Raw genomic sequence first — 7,694 nt, forward strand, 5'->3', positions numbered from 1 at the left:
AATCCTGTACATTCTTTTCTTATTACATAAACATTATGTAATTTTTAATATATGCATTTTTTTCAAATTAAGTAAAATTAACCTAGAATTATTTATTTGAGTTGTGGTAGGCTGGAGCAAAGCTAACTTTGTCTCAAAATAATTGTTTAGTGAAATAATATCAATTTAATAGAAATGAAAATAATAAAATTTCTTGAGTACCAAATGAGGGTGATTCACTACTCTAAATTTTTTCCTGTGTTACTTATATTTAATATATATCTATTTGTGGGCTTCCTATTGTTTCTGTGAGTGTTTTTATTTTTACTCTATACCTTACTATGAAGAAACAACCTTTTTAAAAAATGTATGTATGTATGTATTTAGTGCATATGAACATGCAGTACATGCCACAACAACTGTGTATGGGTCAAAGGATTACATGCAGGAGTTTTCTCCTTCCAACACGTGGGTCACAGGAATTGAACTCAAATCATAAATCCTGGTAGCCAGCACCTTTACCAGCTGAGACATCTCACCAGCCCAAGATACAAACTCAATTCCTAAACACCTCCTTAACCAACCCCAACAAATACATGATTCTTCTATTTCAGTTTTTCACTATCCATCTACAGTGCAAAGTCTCATTTACTACATTTTGATAAGGGGCCTGGGTACATTAAATTGGATTCTCTGTAATTCTTGGTAAGTCATAATTACTGAAATATACACAATACAAGCATGGTGTATGCTCCTTGGCATTTCTTAACTATTTCACAGCAGAAAACAAGAATGAGTATGCAAATACTAGCTTCAAGTCTTCCTCCATCCTGACATCCCTGTCTTTTCCTGCAGCAAACACTCCCAGAGGTAGCCTACCCCTAGCCTGGTATTCATCATTTTCCAACTCTTCAAAACATATTTTTCTATACCAGCATGCATAACACAATGCTATTTTAATTATTTAAATCTTATAAAGTATTAGTTTTATAGAATTATTTTGTCAATTTCCTGTCCCCAATGTTTAGTATTTCAATTATAGGATAAGTATCTTGGCAAGAAATTATTACTGCCACAATAACAAGTCTTCATACATTTGTGGTCATGATAATCTTCATGATTCGTTATCATGAAAGCAACAATTCCTTGCCAAATTATTTATTGAATACTGGTGAGGTCATCAGTGAGTGCACAGCTGAAGGCAATGGTTGCCTCTCCCTGAATCTATCAGTAGCAAGCAATCCAGCAGTGTGAGGTAGGGACCCCTAAGTCCTTCTTCCATGTCTCGGTGTTGATGGGCCCAGGGCAGATATCCACAGCTGCTATTTTGACTACAATGACTGTCTTGACCAAGAAAAAAACATTCTTCTGGCTCTATCTTCTGGCCCTTAAATTCTTCCTGGACCCTTTCCCTCAGTGTTTCCTGAGTCTAGAGTATAAATGGTCCTGTTAGAGGTGAATACTAATTAACACTTACTCTCAGCATCTTGTGCAACTGTCATCTTGTGCAACCGTGAGTCTGCATCTACTAACATTCACAAGGTAAAGGGTCTTTTTCTGATTAAGGCTGAGAATGGTGTGAGTCTATGGGTAGAAATATAAATAATAGAAATATATATATAGATATAAAGGCAGATACTGTAAATTTTATAAACAGCAAAATTAAGTTCCCTCCTAGGCCCAATGGTCTCCATGGTATGTAATTTTTGGATTTTGTTTTCTGCTTTTACCATAGTTACCGTACTAGGCATAAATATTCTCTCTCTCTCTCTCTCTCTCTCTCTCTCTCTCCCTCTCCCAACCCCCCCCAGTATATTTCAAATTCAACAGGTGATTTTGACAAATACCTCCTTTTATCATTAGCTTATTTATTTTTTAAACACTACATGAAAACGTTCTTCTTAGCAGAAAATTTAGATCCAAAATAACTTATGTAATTCCATATGAATTGGAATCATTAGTGCTGTTTTCAAATTCTTCTTGCTTGTTTTTGTGACATGTTAGCTATCTTTGCTAGTCTATTACATCAGAAATATATCTTTTTTTAAAGTTCTATTCATAGTTGATTTGATATTTTGTAATAGATTTGGGGAAAGAATAAAAGTCATGTAGTCAATCACATTTGTCTCTTAACACTATTCTTCCTGCTGTAATAAAATAGACATACTAGGTTTAAAAAAAAAAAAAAAGAGTCAATTTTCAGACCCTACAGGACTCAAAATCTAGTTAAAACATAGCAATCAAACAAGCATTTATAACACATTATTAAAGAGGAAGGTACTGGAAAAGTATGTTAGTTTTTTTTGTCACCATGACAAATAAAGAGATTATAAACATATAAAGATAAAAGGTCTATTTTGTATCCCACTTTTGGAAGTTCCAGTCCATGATCAATTGCTACTTTGGGCTGGGAGCAAGGTAGCACATTACGATAATCGTATGGCAGGCCACAGCAGCCAGAAAGTGGGAGAGAAGAGGAAGAAGAGCTGAGTCCCGAAACTGCTTCACACAGCATCCCCTTCCCCCACCCTTTCCTTGCCCGTAGCCTTAACAGTAAGATAGGCCTCTCCGACTTTCAACACCTCCTCGGACTCCCAACTAGCACAAAGCCTGGGGTCAAGACTTACCTCGGAGATCTTTAGGAAGCAGTTAACATCCAAGCCTGCTGAAAAGGAAAGCTGTAGTAGTCACTTCTTCCATCAAAGCAACAGTGTATCTGGCAAAAGCTACTTAAGGAAGGAATAGCTTGTTTGTTAATACAGTCTATCACAGCAGAAGGTACACACAGAAGTGGCAGCCAGCTGGACATATTGTGTCCAGTCAGGAAGCCAAAAGCAGTAAGTGCCTGTACTGAGTTCACTTTCTATTGTCTATATCGTCTAGGACCCTGGGCTACAGGAAGAACCCTCCAGAGTCAGAGTGGGTATTCCCATCTTGATTGAAGTAATCTAGTTAAACCCAAAAGACATGCCCAAATATGTATTTCCATGATTACACTTCTTTCCATGGGATTACAAATCCCATCAATTTAACAATAAGACTAGCCACTATTAGATGGTTAGGCTACATGTCCATAGGATAGACAGAGAAAGTTTCATGGAGGAAGCAACAACTAAGCAGAAACCAGAAGCTGAGTTGAGTTAGTGGAAACCATCTAATAATGGATAATCTTGATTGTTATCCCAAAACATGTTGCACTGTGCTAGCTACACTACTGCTACCATTACTTCTCAGTCTTCATATGAGCTCAGCTCTTCTATATTTACAACGTTGCTACATATTTTCATATTCTATACTGTCCTTTTCAACAGAAAAAATGGCACTTTCTCATATTAGAAAACATGTTTACATACCTATTTTAGTTCCAAAAATCTTAGCCTTTATAAACTTCTACGCCAGCAGAATGTAAGGTCAAAAGGAACAGGAAGGAAAAGATTTCCTAGCAGGTCCCTGGGGGTGACAGTGATTCCGTTGACTCCTGGACCCCTGTATCTGACTATGGGAGAAACCACACCGTATGTTAGATACTGATTCCAAGCATAGCACTTTCTGGAGAATCCTGCCCCAGCCCTCCAGGCTGCTGCCACCTAACTGACACTATAACCATGTATTCAAAAGGCCATTCCATCTTTCTGTCAAGCCAGCTGCGTCAGGATGGTGGGGAACATAAGACCAGTGGATTCTATGATCACGGGCCCACTGTCACATTTCTCTGGCTGTGAAGTAGATTCTTTGTCTGAAGCAATACTGTATGGAATACCATGGTGGTGGATTATTGCAGAAATTCACAACCCCAATAACACAATCTAGCTATTGTAATTATAAGCTATGTGCCTTGAATGGGCAGATCTACCACTATACAAACTTACTCTCCAGCCATACGACCCTTTGCTACTTCCAGTTTCTTCTGGATGCATGGTTCTGCTCCATCTTAGCTTCCTCCTCCTCCTCCTCCTCCTCCTCCTTTTATTTTTATGTGGTGCTAGTGATCAACACCCTGACTCCTCTTGGCTGTTCTCTTTCAATATGCAAATGCTCTCAGCACCTTTTGTCTTTCAGAAGTTTTATCCTTTGGTAGTTTTGCCTGTTATTGCTACTCATTTGCTACATATAAGAAACCATTAAATGGGACATGTAAACCAACTTAGTTTATCCTGCCTGTAAGGTTTATGGATGTAAGTGGTTTATTTGCCAGGGCAACAGAACCAACAATGTATATACAGATCCTACTGAAAACACATCTGTCCATTAATCAAGCAAAATAGTGGTTTTTATTTTAAGGAATGGAGCACCAAAGTACCTTTTAATGAGATAACCTGACCTTATATATATGTAAGGTAATATATATATGTAATAAGGTAACCTGACCTTCTTTTGGACCGTTTTTTGTGCCATTACCATCTGGAAGCATCCTGTTAGTATGATGTTGTACACTGTGGAGATCACCATAGACCATTCCAACCAGCAAGGAAAGTCAGCTTCCATGTAAACACAAGTGCACCCAGCTGACTCCCATCCCATCACCGCTATGGGAACCTGGTAAGGCTCATCGGGAATACTGTGTTTTAACCTGAGCTTCTTATTCGACATCCAGGAAAGAGTGGTATTCCATAGATTCATTTGCTACTATCTGGGAAAAGGTATCCAGGAGACTGAACTTTTTTAGATGTCAACTTCCAGAGAAGCTTCACTTTGGAAACACCTGTTTTGTACCCAGAAAAGTAATTTCTGCCTCAATCTACAGATCCTATAGGGCTTTCTATATAGTCCTTAGGGTGTGATATATGAGCCGTAGGCTAGCACTGGAAAAGTCCACCTTACTTCTGGGCATCTTCTCCACGGGTGTTTACCCGTTCTGCTTCGAGAAAGGAATGTGTGTCAGGGCAACGTTCCAATCTCTATCGAGCTGCATTCCTCACACTGCTCTCATTATTTAGGCTCACACTGCTTTAGGTCACCATGTTCTCACAAAGAAGACAAATTCATTATAAAGGTAACCTAAACTGCCCGCTTCATCTTGAGAGAGGCTATGTGGATCTCTTGCCCCGTTCAGCCAACTCCTCAAAGTGGTTCCTTTTGATGTGAGTAGGCACACAGTCAAAAGAATAATACCTGGTGAACAATGCCTTGGAGAACTGTGAGAGAGGCTCCAGGAAAAAAAAGAGCCTTTTACCTCAGGTGTGTTTTGTTTCCTGGATTATTTTTAGACTTGATTTCATGGCTTCTGTGACAAACACTTACATTCAATTTATAAGAGATGTTTATCCTTGTTGAATGTCAGAACATAGTGATAGAACCCAATCTGGCCCATGTACTCTGAACCTGGATATGGCCTTATGCCTGGTTTTCATGCTTTCCCAGATATAAACTATAGTTCATGCCAGGCAATTTGCACATAAATTGGTCTGTCCTGAGAAAGTTTGGGGAAAAGGGTTACTCTGTTAATATTTAGGGTGTGCTTACTGGTATTTATTTACATGTTTTTCTGAACTCAAACAACCTTTCATTTCTTTTATATTACAGTTGTGTATAAAAGTGCACCGAAACTGAAGTAAGGTTGTCTACAGCCTCAGATTGCAGCCTGTCCCATTCTTTCAGGTCATCAGATTCCATGTCCTGAGGACAAGAACTGCACTGGCAAGCTGAAATGTCAACAGCCCGGGACCAGGAAATTTCATCCTTCTAGATGATCAAAGAGAGCAAAACTCTGTCACACACCTTTACATATTTCTCTAGAAAGTTCTTTCTTAGTGGCTAGAGAAGCTGAACTCAAAAAGGGCCATAGTGACCATATAGAGGCTGGAATATTTTCAACATGCATGCTGGAAATATGGGAGCTAAAACGAAGAAGAGATGCAAAGAGGAAGATAGCATCTTGTTAGTGAAAACACGGTAGTCATGAAGCTGTTGGTAGGAACGTGTTTGCTAAAGACTATTCCAGTGAGGTCTGAAATATGAATTATGCTGTTAAAACAAAATAGGAGAAAAACCTGACCCTGTTACAAAATGACAAAGAACAAAACAAAACAAAACAAAACAAACCCATAGAACTTGAGAGTGATGAAACTGCTATTTGGTGGAAGATTTATCTAAGCAGAGGGTTGAAGGAGAGGCTGGGTTACAGTAAAGTGGGAAATAAAAGTGAACAAGAAGGAATTGTTAGCCAAAAGGAACAAAAAGACCTGGAAAACTGTCAGCCTATTGCAAAAATAATAAGAGGAGGACACCAAGGGTGTCGCTGGAGCATAATTCAGTAAGGGACCTCTGCAATTAGATAAGCAAAACATTTCAGTATGAATTGAAATGGACCTAGTAACAATGGAATAAAGGGAAGATATCCAACTCCTTGGCCCCGATAGGCAACAGAGTGTTTTGTTTATAAACATATCCCATTCTTTAAGAAGGAAAAAAAAAATAAACCCAGCTTGAAAGGTGACTCAAAGGTTATCAAGACCACTGCCTTGATTTCACACGGTAGCTGACCTGCAGGATCCCATCCAGAAGACATGACACAGAAACGATCTAGAACCCAGACGATCTGGGAAGTGGAGCACTGAACCAAAGCTCAAACTCAACCTTTACAGCTTGCCAGCTTTTGAACTCCTGGTAACATGCCTCCTCCTCTTTCTTCCCTGTTTTCTTTTCTGTTTTGAATAAGTATGTTTGTCCTATGTCTGTCCCTCCATTATATTTTAGAATCAAATAACTTGTCTGATGTCAGGGGTTCACAGGCCGAGAAAAAAAAATTTCTTCAGCGTGAGTCACTTTTGTAGTCTCTTCCATATCTGATTTGGAAGGAATGCAGACAGAGTATATATTTTAAAGTTGATGATAAAATGAACTAAGACACTGGAGACTGTTGACCTGGTAGAGAGAAAGGGAAGGGGAGAGAGGGGGTAGGGAGAGGGAGGGAGGGAGACGGGGGGGGGGGGGGGGAAGAGATGTGAAAATGACATGCAATTTGGGGAGAATACAAAATGCTGTGGTTTGAACTAATTTCCTCCTAAATTCTTATATTGGAGCCCTAAACACAGCGTAAATATATTTATAGATAAGACTTTTAGGATATAGTTAAAGAGGTCATAAAGATGGGGGTCCTTATCCAATAGAATTTAGTGGCACTATAAGAACAGGAAGGGAGAGAGAGTGCACAGCAGCATCTGAGTTCTGAGGGGGTTCTAGTACATGGTCTTCAGGCAGAAAACAGAACACAGAATAGACAATGCTGGTCCTTAGAGAAGTCTCCCCACTATTTCATGGAGGAAGGGAAAAAAAAAAAGACCATGGAGAGTGATTTACTACAAGTGACTCATCATTTCCCAAGTAAAGCTGAGAACACAGGGCCAGACCAGTTGAGATAAGAGTGTGGCTGGGGTCAGATACTGAATCAAGATGAGCACTACAGGGGGTAGGCAGAGGAACTTGCTCTGTAAGGGGTAACCACAGAGCCAAAGACAAGAGCACTTCCCTTCCAAACGTTCTGAGAATTCCAGGCTAGCCCCCAGATCCACCTTGCTTGCTTCACTGTAGGAAAAGGTCCAAGACACTGTGACAACCTGACTTCTCATGACTTTCATTGGACACACAAACTTTATATGCCCCAGTACAGGGGAACGCCAGGGCCAAAAAAAAAAAAAAAAAAAAAAAAAAAAAAAAAAGGGAATGGGTGGGTAGGGAAATGGGGGAGAAGGGGAGGGTATGGGGGACTTTTGGGA

This window comes from Mus caroli, unplaced genomic scaffold (assembly GCF_978045245.1).
Source record: "Mus caroli unplaced genomic scaffold, Mus_caroli_1 scaffold_17, whole genome shotgun sequence".
Classification (NCBI taxonomy): Eukaryota; Metazoa; Chordata; class Mammalia; order Rodentia; family Muridae; genus Mus; species Mus caroli.